This window comes from Haliotis rubra, unplaced genomic scaffold, assembly GCF_003918875.1.
Source record: "Haliotis rubra isolate DU_JTF1 unplaced genomic scaffold, ASM391887v1 Scf51, whole genome shotgun sequence".
NCBI classification, from domain to species: Eukaryota; Metazoa; Mollusca; class Gastropoda; order Lepetellida; family Haliotidae; genus Haliotis; species Haliotis rubra.
The window spans coordinates 2,695,547-2,711,339 of NW_025767202.1; positions in this window are offsets into that span (position 1 = coordinate 2,695,547).

Genomic DNA, 15,793 nt, shown 5'->3' on the forward strand with positions numbered 1-15,793 from the left:
ACTGATTCTCAAAGGCACAGCTGCAGTTGTCTGACCAGGGTAGGAAGGCCTTTTTATCAATTTACAATAATGTCAGGTCGCTTTCTCTCAACCTGGAATCTCTTTTATTTGTGTTGGCAGTATACTATCGCATGCGTCTGAGATATGGGGATATAATAAAGGCTTAAATATTGAAAGGTTGCATTTGGATTTTTGTAAAAGGTTATTAGGAGTTAAGAAATCAACATGTAATTCCATGGTTTATGCCAAGTTAGGTCGTTATCCGCTCGTATTTAAAAGGCAATATAGCATGATTAAATATTGGTGTAAGCTTCTGAAAATAGCATTTTACGGGGTTGTTATGAGTATTTGCATGAGGAGTTGGATACCCGTGGTGTCAAAAATTGGGCGTATCAGGTTAAAAGTATTTTGTAAAACATTGGATTAAGTGAAAGATGGTTAAGGCAGGAATTACCACTAGATTATTCAATAGTTATACAACAAAGAAAAATTGATCAGGCTATTCAGTTTATCTTTAGTGAGCTGTCCAACTCATCGAAATGTGGAATTTATAAAAATATTATTAACCAGTGTACAGATAACGGTAATAAACGAATCGAATACTATAACAATGTTTTGAAAAGAAATCTATCTTCTCCCGACATGGATTATGCTTCCCGGCACCGTATCTTTAGCTTTGGCGGTACTCCCCTACTCCCTTGGTAATAAGCTCTCCCGGGATCTCCGAAATATACATTTTAGCCTTCCCGGGACATCTGAAAAACAAATTTTAGCCTTCCCGGCACGACACCATTTTAACAGGGTTGATTGATATGTTGCTTCGTACTGAAAGAGATCAACAATGATAGTAACACAATTTGTTTTTTATCAGGATCCCCTTCCGCCCTGACACACTTTTTGCACTGATGTTGGAGGATTCCTTTGCCAAGTCTATCGTTTGGCTGTCCAGATCGTTCTTAACAAGTGCAGTGGCTTCATTGTTGGGCGAATATTTCTTGTGTTATACATACTGTGTGTGTTAAACTTAGGTTTCATCAAATCGTAAATCGTGCCAAGAAACTTCCGACTGAGCTGGAATCCTAAGAACATGTGATATATATATATGAACAATTAAGACATTTAAATAATTCAAGGTGCCTAATTTGAACTGCACACTGTAATTCAGCACAACAATTCGAGATTGTGAGAGCTATTCATCAATGAAAGTTCCACATATTCCCAGTAAATTTAAATCTTAAAAACAACGTGTGGTTGTTTCCTCCAGCAGTAAAACGTACCTGGTGTGTCTGCCAAATGAAACATTTAAGATGTTTTTCTTATGAAAAATGTGTAAATAGTTGTCTGATATATTTATTTGTGCCCACATGAGTACAATGTGTGAAGACCGTTTCTTGTGTCTGTCATTTCCTGTACGGACATATTAATACAATGCATCTTCTGAGATGACAGCTCCAGATTCAAATCAGATATTGCTGGAATATTGTTCAAAGCGGCGTTGTAAAACTAAACGCAGTCACTGTTTATGTGTGTGTGAGTGTAAAAGGGACATAAAAATGTAATATGTTTGTGTTTGGTTTTATGTTCTTTGTGTGTCTTTTTTAGTTTGCCTCTGGGTGTGTGTGTAATATCACAAGTTTATACACATAAAATAGAGGAGATATTCCCCTGTGTTTGTAATCGCCAACCTCCAACTGTACATTTCACGATGTCCTTAATGTCACATTTCGAGAAGGTATAAAGCGTGTAGTGGAGCGGCTTGGTGACATTTATGTTCACTTCTGCCAGGAAAGCTTTGGCACAGACATAGCCCAACAGCCCGTAATCATAAAACAGGCAGGAGGCAACAGTTTTGGAAATTGCATCCTAATTATGGGGGCAAAAATGCAAAAAATGTGTTTTTTGCATATTCATAATTTAAAAAAAAAGACATTTAAGACCTTAAATGTTTAATTCAGAATGCAAAATTCTAATTTAAAGATAATAAATTAGCATACTTAGGCAGTACTTCAAGGATTTTACTCACCGCAACTGCTCAATTTACTGCTGTACACATTGTCCAGAACAGAAAACATAAGTGTGTGCACCGAAGTCCTGCTTTGCTACATTTACACCGCCCACTGCAGTAGGCCTTACATCCACATTTGATCAGTTCTCTGCACACTTTTGCTGCTTCAGGCAATGTAGTCCATTTGGAAACCCATGATGTCTCTTCCCGAGTCCAACCCCATTCAGACGGGCAAGTAATGACTGGGTGTTTGTCAAGGGTTTGTCCCCATATATGTCCACTCTGGTAGGCTGCTCTTTTTTGGCATGCTGGATTAGCGCGTCCTGAGTTGGTGGGATATTTTCAAACACTGAGTATGGGCAACCTGCGTTTGTACATGGCCACCGTAAATCACTCCAGGCTTCACAATTCTGCTTCACCAATCTGTGCTGGCGCCATTGACAGTTGAGTAAAAACTGGAGTGATGATATCTTTCATTGACATCCAGACATTCCATGCTGTAGTCTTCCCAATACCACAGAAAGTGGAGACTGTGTCACAGCCTGTGAAGGCATGGAAGAAGAGAAGACCCCCTGGATATACTGAGTCCAAGCTCTTCAGCAATCTGATGAGATGGAATGTATCGTTTATGGGCACCATGACCAAAGTTCACCCACAGCTCACACTCAAAATAAGAGGCCATGGCAACGCTGAGGAAAACGACATCTGTATCCGTTGCAACCACCAGAATTTTCTTGTAGCGTTGAGTTGCCGCATGTTTACAGTGCAAAAGCATCCTTGTATCTGCCTCTACGTGATTACATGGCTGGAGACCAGACACATCAGTCTGCCTGCTGAGTACCTTGTCTTTAAGAGTAGTGCAGAGGACTTTGTCACTTGGAACAACAGCATTTGATACACCTTCTGCCGAAAAATGAAACAGACCTGTCTTGTTGGAGTTCACCCTGAGGAATGATTTCCAGTTAGATGTTAAGCGTGTTTTGGGCCTCTACCCTCAGTGCCATGCCTTCCCCCACGGATTAGTCTGGTGTATGATTTCAAACTTTTTTGAAGATACCGATCCCAATCTTTCAACAGTACTAAGCTGATTCAGCACATATGGAATGAAGACCTTCTTGGAGAATTCATCGAATGTGTGAAGTACAATGTTTCTTTCCTGTTTGATTCTCTCAGGATCCAGAGTTTGAACTAAAGCAGCACCATCAAGTATCTTGACTTGCACATCAGGTGGTTCAACATACTGAGTTGTGGCTAAAGGCGCCAAGGTTTTGAGAATTTCACCTTTACTGTGAGTTAGTCTCATCTCAATGTTTTCTGCAAGTGAAGGTGGCCAGGCATGATTCTCATGCTGAAAGAACGTTTCCATATCACCATCCCTGTTCTAACAAGAAACGTACAACCTGGAGAAGAGCTGAACATCTTTCCTCATGTTTGACACTTTTGTTCTGTTTTTCTTAGAAGCAGACTCCCTACTGCCACTGCCAAGTAAGGTGAAATTGTTCTTAGAGATGTTGTCCAAAATTTTGAGGAAAATTCTGTCAGGCGTTCATGTACGAATTCTTGATGTTGCTTCCTTCCAGCAGCTTCTGCTTTGCGAACATTGTCAGCAACATCCTTACTCATGATCACCCTTGTATCCAGAGTCAGAATTTCATTTGTGTCATCTCAGAATGGGTTGCCTTGATCTGAAATGGATGTAACAACATCTTGGACATTCTTTGCAAATTGTCTCTGGATACATGGTGTTTGTTCATGATGGCACACTGTGCATGGCTTCTGTGTTCTGCAGCTGGCCTCATACTCCTTTAACAAGTGTGTGATGTTTGGACCACTTACCATCCACCTTGGCAATGCTGTCTCACTTTCTGTTATTCCAATCATGCCAGCATCTCCTTTCAACACAGCATTAAGTTGTTCATGGATCTGATCATGACGAAGCATACTGAACCAACATTGAGTCTTCTGGGTTACAAAATGTCCTTTCTCAAACTCCCTGTGACTGGAAGGTGCAGTATGTTCGTGTTGGAGAAGATCACAAAGATGAACTGTCATCCATCTTGCATAATGAACATGGTCAAGAGCAAACATCCATGGAATCATCTGATAGGGCTTCAAGGTACATCTTGTAATTTCCCTCACGCTGTGAGTGCAAGAATTTAAAGAAGAGAATTTCAAGCTTGATTGCAGTGTCCCAGAAGTAAAACTGTGGAGATATGTGTAAACGTTCCTTACACCAATCATCAAATGAGAGTGTGTCTTCAGTGTCAGCAAGGAGGTCAGAGAAAGCTTCCTGTTGCAAATGCCAGAGTGCAGCTACTGTAACTTGATGAGCCCACTGGCATCTGGATACATGTGATCCTTTTTCGAGTGCAGAGGCCCTTCCTTCTGTTGTCACATTGGAGCTGGCGAAAACTGATGTCCACCCACTTCCTTGTAGCCAATCTCCTAAGACAGCCAGAAATGTCATCTCTATGTGGAGTCCGCCCATGAAGACTACAAACTTGTCTTATCCATATACCTCTGGCCATGTCCACTGAATCTTCTTGGCTAATGCAAACAGTGGTTGATCAACAGTATAGACAGGTATTTGCCCAGGATTCAAATACTGAATTGTACTCTTAATGACATTCATGGCATGCAATACCATAGCTGGAGAATGAGCAGTGTCTCTGAATAAAGGAGGCATACCAGTGGCAGCTGGTGGACGTGGAGATGATGGCATCTTCTCTGCAAAGTAAGCCGACCAGGAAATGTTGACTTTCGTATGCATTTGTCCACTGTTCAATAGCAAAGAAACTTATTCAAGCCATCGTTTCTGTTCCAAATCAATGTCACCTGTTGAAGTTAACAGTGTTGCTCCACGAGGTTTGGATGGTAAATATTTTGTTTGTTGCTTGGAAAGGTGACTTATGCTACATTTGTGTATGATTGAGGCAGTGGTGCAATCTTCCTTGATTTCATATCGACTTCTTGTAGATGTTGAAACTCTCTATCCAATCCAGGGTTCTCGTGTGTGATATGATTTGTAAGAGACAAGTTACTGCCATGAAAAGCTGACCTGGCAAAAGTTGATTATAGGTTGTGATCTATGTTGTCAAACTTGCCAGCTGTAAAAACACGGGCTTTAAGGTGTGATGGGCAAACAACTCCTTGCTGCTCATATCGTGCAATCACTGGTTTGCAAGGTTCGTTGACACTTGTAGAACTCTGTCATAGGATACACACAGTCCTCTTTCAAAGAGTATATCCACCAAGTCTCGTTTCCGAGTTTTACTGTGAATGAGAAGTCCTAAGTATAATGGCAGTGCAGTTTCTCTGTCTGGATTATGACGACGTGTGCCATGAGACATCTTCTCCTTTCTCTCTTTTCGCAGGCAGTTGAATATCAGCAGTTGGGAAATTGAAGATGCGGCTTCTGACATACCTGTTGTATTATCCTTTTCACTTGTGAAGCAAGTACAAGCAAGTATCATTTGTATGAGAGTCAGTAGTGTCAGTAGTTCCTGGTTTGTTTTTAATGGGTTTTCCGATTTATCTGACTCCTTTGTGGAAATGTGAAAATGTCTCTTCTAATAATTTTAGCTGCCCGCATGAGAGTCACAGCATCGCTATCTGAACTTTCATCTGATAACAAGGTATCACCAATGTTAACGGATAAGAATATACCTTTTTTGACGTGAGTGCTTCTAAGCCAGGTATTTCAGCAAGCAAAGCTTCTCTCAGTCTGGAGGTATTAACAGTTCTGTTGTCACCAAGTTGCTGAAGTGTTCTTGTAAACAATTTCACAATGTCTGCCAACTTCCAAACTGAATTTACTTCATATCTGTGATCCTCTACATATGAAATTAATTCTGCAAAAGCTATTGAATATGGTCCGATTTCATTCTGTCGTTGGTTGTTTTCTTGCTCTCAGTGATGATCTGTATTTTGTATATAGATCTGTGTAGCAATGTTTATGATACACAGCATCAAGTGCAATTACATCACCTGCAGATAATTTGCCTATCAGTTTTCTATCCTGAAGTTCATGAGCCAGCAAGCGAATGTTAGAATCAAATGTCATTGTTTGAGCCACAGGGTCATTTCTATCTGTTGGTAGGTCACAAAAGAAACACACAGATGTATCAGAACTGTGGATTGTGTCAGTGGATAATTCATTTTCATTTTCAGAATTATGTAAACTTTTTCTCAGTTTCTTTTTCAAGGGTGTTGTTGGTAGATGTTCATTTTCCACTAATTTATGTGCCCTTTTCATAGCTCTCTCAACTGCTCTATCCCAACACATGTCAAAACCGTGCTTGTGCCATTTAGCTTGATTTTCTTCCAGAGTATTCTGGATACCATTCCCATCATCTAATCTTGACAGTTCAATATTCAATGGTAACAGGGCTCCCACAGGTCAGGGAAGAGTCAGGGAATTTTTATGTGTGTTAAAAGTCAGGGAAGAGTGAGGGAATTTTTATGTGTTTTAAAAGTCAGGGAATAGTCAGGGAATTTGGGGTTTAAGTCAGGGAAATTTAGGCTTTTGGTCAGGGAAAAATAAGACTCAGAATGTCGCTAATCAGGTATGGTAGTAGTCAAAGTCAAATATGCAGCACATGTTACAGACACTTCATGAAATAAATTAGAGTTCAGATAAGCGATTGCTTTTAAGCATAACAGCATGTTTTACATAAAGCCCTAGATTACATATTACATTTTCATTTCTGGAGAATAGAATGGAAACAAAGTCACTTGAAGGATATTTTTACAGATAATTATTTGGCATGTATTGTTTTCTTAAACCAGCATAATGTGAATTTCATCTTGTACAGCAGGATGACATAACACACATATTCTTCTATGAAGCACAATCAGTTGGATTTGTGAATCAAACAATATGCGGGGGGATGTAGTCGGCGCCTTGTCCGTCCGTCCGTCCGTCCGTCCGTCCGTAATCATTTTGTTTCCGGAACATAACTCGAAAACGGTTTAATATTTTTCAACAAAACTTTGCAGATATATCAAACAGAACCTAAAGTGATGCCTTTTGCTATTTACAGATTTTTGTCATATCTATTTTTTCTTGGTTTCCATGGAAACGTTTTGGACTTTGTCTAAAAAAATGAAGTTCAACTTTAAGTAACTGTCAGATGATTTGCTCTTTCATATTTGTAGGGGCCGGGAATTTGTCAGCTTCTTATGACTCTTGTTCAGTATGGAAAAACACTAGTCCGAGATAGGCATAGTGATTAACAATAGATAATTGTTTGCCATTCAAAGACATTTTTCTTAATAGGCAACAGATCCATCTCTTCTAAAGATAACTATGTTAACAGATAATTTTCCATTCATTTGTATACCGTTCCAAAATATTATAAGTAGTATGATGGCTATGGTGGTTTCTTCCCAATTGTGAAAGCCAATTTTGGCTAAAAATACCCATATAAGTTTCATTGTTAAAGTACAGCATAGGTTTATGACATGCCCTATATATGTTCTGACATTTGCTGTTCTGACAAAATTGAAAGTGGTTGAATGGTGTTCATAATCTAGTTGTCATGGTTGTACTGGATGTAAATGTACATCTTGCATGCTTATTCTTTCCAAATACGCCTTTGATAATTACAACATTTTGTGATAATGAAGAAATGTGTTCCTGACTTTGAATGAGACGATTCAATTAAATCATTAGTTTCACATTTATGCTCTTTGTCAAAAGCCTTTAATATTAAATACAAAGTTTTCAGATCATATATACTGAAAATCATTAAAAATGCAATTTGACATTCATACTTTCTTTACTCACACTAATTTCAACATATATAAACCTAACTGGCAGATATGTTTTAAGTGAACATCTGTGAATAATTTCATCTGAAAATGTCCAGTCAACAACAACATCAGTGACGCAACAACGACATCACACAAAGGAGGGGTCACTTGCAGTCAATATCGTGTGTGTCCACCGTGCGCTGCAAGACATGCTCGCAGTCTTTGGGGCATTGAAAGACACACATTTCTCAGGAACAGCTGTTGGATGGTCTGCAGCCTCTGATGGTCTGTGGTCTGATCATGACACCACCCCCTCCAACACGACCATGTTCAAGGACACAGTTTGGCGCAAGTCTTTCTCCTTTACGTCAATAAATCTGTTGACGTCCATCTGCAAAGGATAAATTAAACCTGGATTCATCTGAAAAAATGACATTTGGCCATGTCCTGTTGCCAAGATTGGCCCCATTTGCTGCCCATCGCTGTCTGGAAAGTCTGTGGCGATGCAATAAGGTTGAACCACGGTACGGGTGACGACACCGGATGTTGAAGCAAGGCGTCCTTGCACCTTTTGGGCGCTGAAATGACGTTGACTTGTCCTAATTGTCCTCCTTGCCTAATCATCAGCTGTTTGGAACCGATTTCGCAAGTGTGAAACACGGATATTGCGGTTTTGTCGTGCTGTTATCACAGGTGGTGCACCAGGTCGCGCGCGGACGATCAGCAACACTTCCGGTAGCCCGAAAACGTTGTCTGAGTCGACTTACAGTGGATGGATGCACATTAAAGTGCCTGGCAATCATCACATCTGAAGCACCATGGCTGACCATACCGATAACCTAATTCCTTTCATCTTGTGTCAAGTGTGGCATTTTCTCACAGTGATTGAGTTACAGGGACTGGGTGCAGGTAATGCATGTGCACAACTTGTTTCATGAATGTGGTTGTGTTTACGAGAAATGTCAAAGGTTCAGTTTTAAGTATCAAAGTTCATGTGAGAGGAATGCTCCGGGACTCGACTCGAAATGGGCCAGAATAACAACCTTTTATCCGTACATCCTCTGTATCGCAGGAAAAAAAATCTTCAATAGAACTTTTGTAAGTTTCAGGACAACAAATACCAATTGCGTTTTTAATGGCTTTCAGTATATATTAGTGACTTCACTTGAGAATATATATTTGATGGTCACGGTCAAATGTATCTAATAGTATTATGTAACAATGTGGCAGGAGAGTCAAGGAAAATTTTCTTCATCACAAATATCATTGTAATACATTAACAAAACTGTGTGTATTTATGTTATGTGCGAAGGAAATATCTTAACAGGGTGGTTAGGACTGGCTGAAAGGGAGGAAGGGGGCCAGTTTTTACACTTAAATGGTCAGGGAAAAATCAATACTTGTAAGGGAAAAGTCAGGGAATTTTGGCCTGCCATGCCTGTGGGAACCCTGGGTAATGAATGCAACTCTTAAAGTTTGGTCAAATTAATTTCCAGTTTTCTAGCCAGCAACTTTCATGTTCTGCCTTGTGACATTGGATGGATCAACTAATTTGATCAACTAATCTTCCATCTGACATAATGCACAAAGTGACCAATTTGTTTGTAACTTGCTAGTATCTGACGAACCAACGGTTGGTAAGCTTGAATTACAGGCCATGACTTCAGTATGTGATAAACTTAAAATATTTCACAACATAATCAACCTTTCTCACTCAAAATTACACCCAAAAACATCAGAAATCTTCACTGAAATTCCATTCAGAAACACACAAGGGAGGTCACTCTCATTCTATTACTATTCAAGTTCATAAAGGGAGGTAAATTTTTTGTAATGGAGGTAAGTTTGAAAGAATGCTTCGATCACTAGCGTTTCCATTTTAGCAATTTCATTAGTCAATAAAATAAAAACTGGAGTAAATATGGCCTGCCTCCTGATCATTTTATGTTTAGATTATTATAGGCCACCTATGTGCAAAAATATGAACTTTCCTGCCACCAAGTATTAATTTTGCAAATAATTGTTACCAAGCCGACCTACTAGTGCCGCTATGTTGTTAGAGAAACATTACCTGAAACACAGCGGTAGCTGCACAGCCTCCGATCGCAATCAAATAGTTGTAATTACCTGTACAGACATATATAATACAATGCATCTTCTGAGATGACAGATCCGGATTCAAATCAGATTATGACATTGTTAATGAAGTTCGTCAGTGCCGGACATAAGAAAAACTGTCAGAGCACATCAGACAAGGAACACAATGCTTCCTTTCATTAAGACGAACTTTGCAACCTTCCTTCATTTGGTAGTACACTTAGTTCATACTGAAACTTGTATGTAGTGCAAACCTAATGATGTGACAATCCAACTGAACAGACAGAGAATATATATCACACAAATGACATCCTTTGACAAAGACCAGCTCCTTCTCGTTACTGGATGCTATCGTATGTAAGTGTAACGTGCTTACCATTCTGACATTTGTAGTTGATGTCTTAGCACAAGGTATTTTCTGCTCCCAGTGCAACTTCTGCAATCTTGGCAGCACAATGCCCACGTATGAAACATTGTGGAATTGAATTGATGTTACAAGTATATAAACGTTGAATGTAGATGCAGACATGCACAGAGGATAAGCATTAACCAGTTGTCATTTTGAAATATTGCATACGTTTCACGTCTCAAGCTTTGGTACATATAAGTGAGTGTGTATGTTTGCTTGTGTTTGTGTGTGTGTGTGAGAAAGAGAGAGAGAGAGTGTGTGTGTGTGTGTGTGTGTGTGTGTGTATTTGTGCATGGCAAACATGTACGTAGTCGTTGTAGGCGATGACATCCGCTCTGTCTGTGGGAGGTGGATGGTATACGACCACACATGATATATACCCCTCAGAATGCTGCAGATGATATTAAAACATTACTGAGAGTAGTATATACAATGGCGAGAAAAAGACGTGTGGGTACACCTTTGCTTAGAAGCTTCCATACGGGCTAATTCTGCTACCAGCCTAGTAAAAAATGAGTGTTTGCCCAACCCCTTCAACAAGACCACTTTCGGCTGCTCCCAATGCAGTGCACTCCCAATTAGAGCTATGTGGGTGCATGGATATAGAAACATGCCAGGAACCAAGCTCTCGCGCGAAGCCTATACCGAGATCCGATCTGGTCGTTTGTCCCTTCGGGAAGCGAAGAGGAAGTACCACATATCGCAAGCCCGATACACGCGAATCCGAGGTGGTATAGACAAGCCCCAGACGACGACAACTCCCGACATGGCCGAAGTCTTCGAGGGTCTGCTGGAGAAGTGTCGCCCCATGTTGCTTTCCGACCGAGAGAAACAAATCCTGGAGCAATCGGGACACACCTTCTACGAACGCTACCAGATCCCACGCCAGTTTCTCGAACTCTATTTGCTGTGCTTTTGCCCACTAGTAGAAGCCGGCAAAATAGTCGATTTCGTCTACATCTACCCACCCAACCAATTTCGACCCTCGGCGGGCAAACTCCGAATCATTCTCGCCGACGACTGCTATCCGGGCCCCAAGGACAGACACAACCGATGCACCGACTGCCTCGCCACTCTATCGGAACTGCCTGCTCTCTTCGGCCCCGACAACTCTACGTGCAAGTGTGGTGCCATCGACCATTGCGTCGACAGCAAGAAATGCGTTCTCTGGGGAAAGAAAGCGATAGACTACGCACCCCAGGAGCGACTTCCACTCGAGGTTCCAGAAGAGATCGTGGTCGACAGCTGTTTCGTGAATATAGAGAACCTGTACGACAACGCCTGCGCTTTCTGGAGCATACGGTATGCACTCCTCGCCAGCAAATTGGTGGACCATTGTCCGTGCAAGGAGAAAGAGTCTTGCATCTTCCGGCTGCTATCGGGGGAAGCAGAGGTACCACAGGGACGGGGCAATATTTGGCATACCCCTTTGCCCAACTACGGCGGGCCCAAGGATATGGAAGTAGCCCCACCCCCACCCCACCCCCTAAAACTTAGCAAATGCTTAGCAATGCTTGGCAAAATGCTTAGCAATGCTTAGCAAATGCTTAGCAAATGCTTAGCAAATGCTTGGCAAAACAAGCAAACTTCTAGGTTCTGTCTAGTGTGCCCAGTTTGCATAGTCTGCACCTAGTGTGCCCCAGTTTGTCTAGTCTGCCCTAGTTTCCCTATATAGACAATTTTTGCGAATGTAGATATATAGTACAACCAAATGCCTCCAAAAAGACAACTATCGCAAGACCAAGTGGAGGAGATTCGCAAGATGCGTGGAAAAGTCCCAGCACAAGAAACGAGACAACGATTCGGCATCGGTTCCAATCGACTACGCAAAATATGGAATACGGCCACGGAACCGTCTACCAACACCACTGGAGAGAAAGCTCCAAATCCGGCGTCGACCCCCAGCACAGACGCATTGCCTGCGGCCATCTCGCCCGCTAGCGCATGGTCTACCGGCAGCGTATTGCCTGCGACCATCTTGTCCCCCAGCTAGCCGTCTACCAGCAGCGTATTGCCTGCTGCAGAACCGCCGACTGTGCTCACGATCCAGGACTTCTACGACCGCTTGGGGAGGCTCGAGGCTCGTGTGGAGCAAACTGCGGCGATGTCGGCTTGTGTGGAGCAAACCACGAATACGTTGCTGGCTCGTGTGGAGCAAACCACGAATTTGTTGGTCGACATCTTGTCTATGCTGGACAAGGACGACGAGGAAGAGGAAATAGAAAACGTCGAGGAGGAACAAGAAGAGACCCGTCTGGATATCCAGAAGGTGCGGCAGATGCTAGAAACAGCCCAAAGGTTGGCCTACCTTTCGATAGCCGCCCTGTTTCTCTGGAAGGTCGTCCACAAGACCTGGAAGCACAGCAAACCAGTTTCCCCCTTCGTGCACCCCCTCCACACACCGACCGAGAAGGTAGAAACACCCAAGACCAAACGTGGGGATCCCTTCCATATGGAGTAGAGTGTGGAATGCAGCCTTTTTGGGGGAAAAAAAGTATTGTAGTAGGGTATACGAACCATGCGGGTTTTTTGTTGTTTTTTCGTCGGGGTGTGTGCCCTACTTTCCGTACCACGAATTACACGAAAAGCAGTTGGAATACGAAAACGGGCCTAGACAAGTGTACGACTCCATTCGTCCTTTGGAACCCCCAGCCCGCGACTGTGCATCTGCAAAAATACTAGGCGAGCTGTCGAAGGGTCTACTCTCCCTAGCCCTGCGGTGTCTGGAAGGGCCCATAGAACCTATTCTCGCCCAAGGTCTGGAAGCAGCAATTCGACTTCTCTATCGTCTTTCTTTTTCGATATAGGCGAGCGACAGATTTTGCCGAGCGTGCACAGAAACGGTTCCCGCACCAACCGTAGGCGTTCTATTCCACCGGCGGCCCGAATCGTTTCTCGTATCTTGTAGCCGTAGACTGGAATCGTTTCCCCAGTCGGCGAATCGAGTAGCAGCAACAGCCGGTTCTTCCCTTCGTATCTCGCTACAGCAAACTTTTTGCACGTGTAGACTCCTTCTGGGACGTTCGCGGCTTTTCGGTGTTCGCTGCACGGAGGGGGTACTTCCATATCCTTGGGCCCGCCGTAGTTGGGCAAAGGGGTATGCCAAATATTGCCCCGTCCCTGTGGTACCTCTGCTTCCCCCGATAGCAGCCGGAAGATGCAAGACTCTTTCTCCTTGCACGGACGATGGTCCACCAATTTGCTGGCGAGGAGTGCGTACCGTATGCTCCAGAAAGCGCAGGCGTTGTCGTACAGGTTCTCTATATTCATGAAACAGCTGTCGACCCCGATCTCTTCTGGAACCTCGAGTGGAAGTCGCTCCTGGGGTGCGTAGTCTATCGCTTTCTTTCCCCAGAGAACGCATTTCTTGCTGTCGATGCAATGGTCAATGGCACCACACTTGCACGTAGAGTTGTCGGGGCCGAAGAGAGCAGGCAGTTCCGATAGAGTGGCGAGGCAGTCGGTGCATCAGTTGTGTCTGTCCTTGGGGCCCGGATAGCAGTCGTCGGCGAGAATGATTCGGAGTTTGCCCGCCGAGGATCGAAATTGGTGGGGTGGGTAGATGTAGACGAAATCGACTATTTTGCCGGCTTCTACTAGTGGGCAAAAGCACAGCAAATAGAGTTCGAGAAACTGGCGTGGGATCTGGTAGCGTTCGTAGAAGGTGTGTCCCGATTGCTCCAGGATTTGTTTCTCTCGGTCGGAAAGCAACATGGGGCGACACTTCTCCAGCAGACCCTCGAAGACTTCGACCATGTTGGAAGTTGTCGTCGTCTGGGGCTTGTCTATACCACCTCGGATTCGCGTGTATCGGGCTTGCGATATGTGGTACTTCCTCTTCGCTTCCCGAAGGGACCAACGACCAGATCGGATCTCGGTATAGGCTTCGCGCGAGAGCTTGGTTCCTGGCATGTTTCTATATCCTTGCACCCACATAGCTCTAATTTGGAGTGCACTGCATTGGGAGCAGCCGAAAGTGGTCTTGTTGAAGGGGTTGGGCAAACACTCATTTTTTACTAGGCTGGTAGCAGAATTAGCCCGTATGGAAGCTTCTAAGCAAAGGTGTACCCACACGTCTTTTTCTCGCCATTGTATATACTACTCTGAGCGATGTGCAGATATTACGTTAGGTAAGAGGAGTGATGCAAGATTAGCATCAGACAAAGAGATATGATCATGTCCGTGAATGCATCTGAGCTACCAGAAAATATACGTTTACATCGCAAAGACCAGCATCACACACCACCAGCCCCATCATCTACCAGCGGACTTCAGAGAAATGTCAGTCAAACACTACATGGATCACATGAAATCGGGAGGTCTTTGATCAGTGTTTATGCGACGTCTAGTTGTCAGTCCGTTATTTGTTTTCATCAATCCTAAATTACACCCCGTCGGATTATTCAGATTAGTGAATACCTGGCCCCGGGGATCATGAAAAAAGCTTGTCTATAATTTGCTTAGCACAAAAAAATCTTAAGTCTAAAAAAATGTGCTTAGCTAAGATTTTAGATAAGACTGGATCATAAAACTGTCTCAGCAAAATCTTAGCTAAGACTAAGACATGCAGTTACCATGGCAATTTTAGAATGATGTAATAGGAGAATAGTTTAGTAGCAGAAATGTTCCAAACAAGTCAACTGACGCTTTTATCCCTGCCGCGGTGACTTTTAGTGTCTTTAAGGTTGGGATGTTTTCGAAATACGCCCAACACGAACGCCTAAGTGTGCTCCTGCCATATTGCATTGGATAGTGTTTTCAAAATCACGTTTCGCGAAGGCCGGTATTGAGACGCCTATTACATCACGTATATTTCCTATTCAGCTGTGACAAATACATCACTGAATTCCTCATACATTTTAGTATCACATACGAAATGGTCTTTGTCACTAAAACCAAGTGTCTAGGTGATATGAAACGAACGCTGTGCGCCAAAGACAGCACTTGTTGAAATGTAAACAAAGAAAACATTGAGACTTTACACTGTGTACTGCATTTTCTCAAATGTCAGACACCCATTCGTCTATTCGTAGCATGCATAGGCTCAATACTTATAGAACATACATTGAAATAGTATCGTAGAAAGAAATAGCAAATTAATAATAATAGATACAATACAGTAATGTGATATGTTTATACGAAATTGCCAAAGTTTCTGTGCAGCGTGACGCCATGACTGACGGAAAATCTCATATCGGATAGGGCCATCCAAATCGCTTTTTACGTGCTTTCTCATGAAGAATATTGTCATCTTTTCTTATTAATTGTGAAACTACCAAAATGTATCCGTTGACATTGGGGAACTTTGTATTGGTATAGTTTGGTTCACTGTAATCAAGACATAAGGAAAATATAGCATCCGTATCCACAACAAATTCTCTCCAAGTGATCTGAGTTACATTGACCTAGTATTAAGCATAGCGGAGTTATGCCCCCTTATCTTTATACGTGAATGACCTATCTGTCGTCGTTTGACGTCATACAAGAAAATCCATTTTCGACATTTATTGCGAGTCATTTTTAATGTT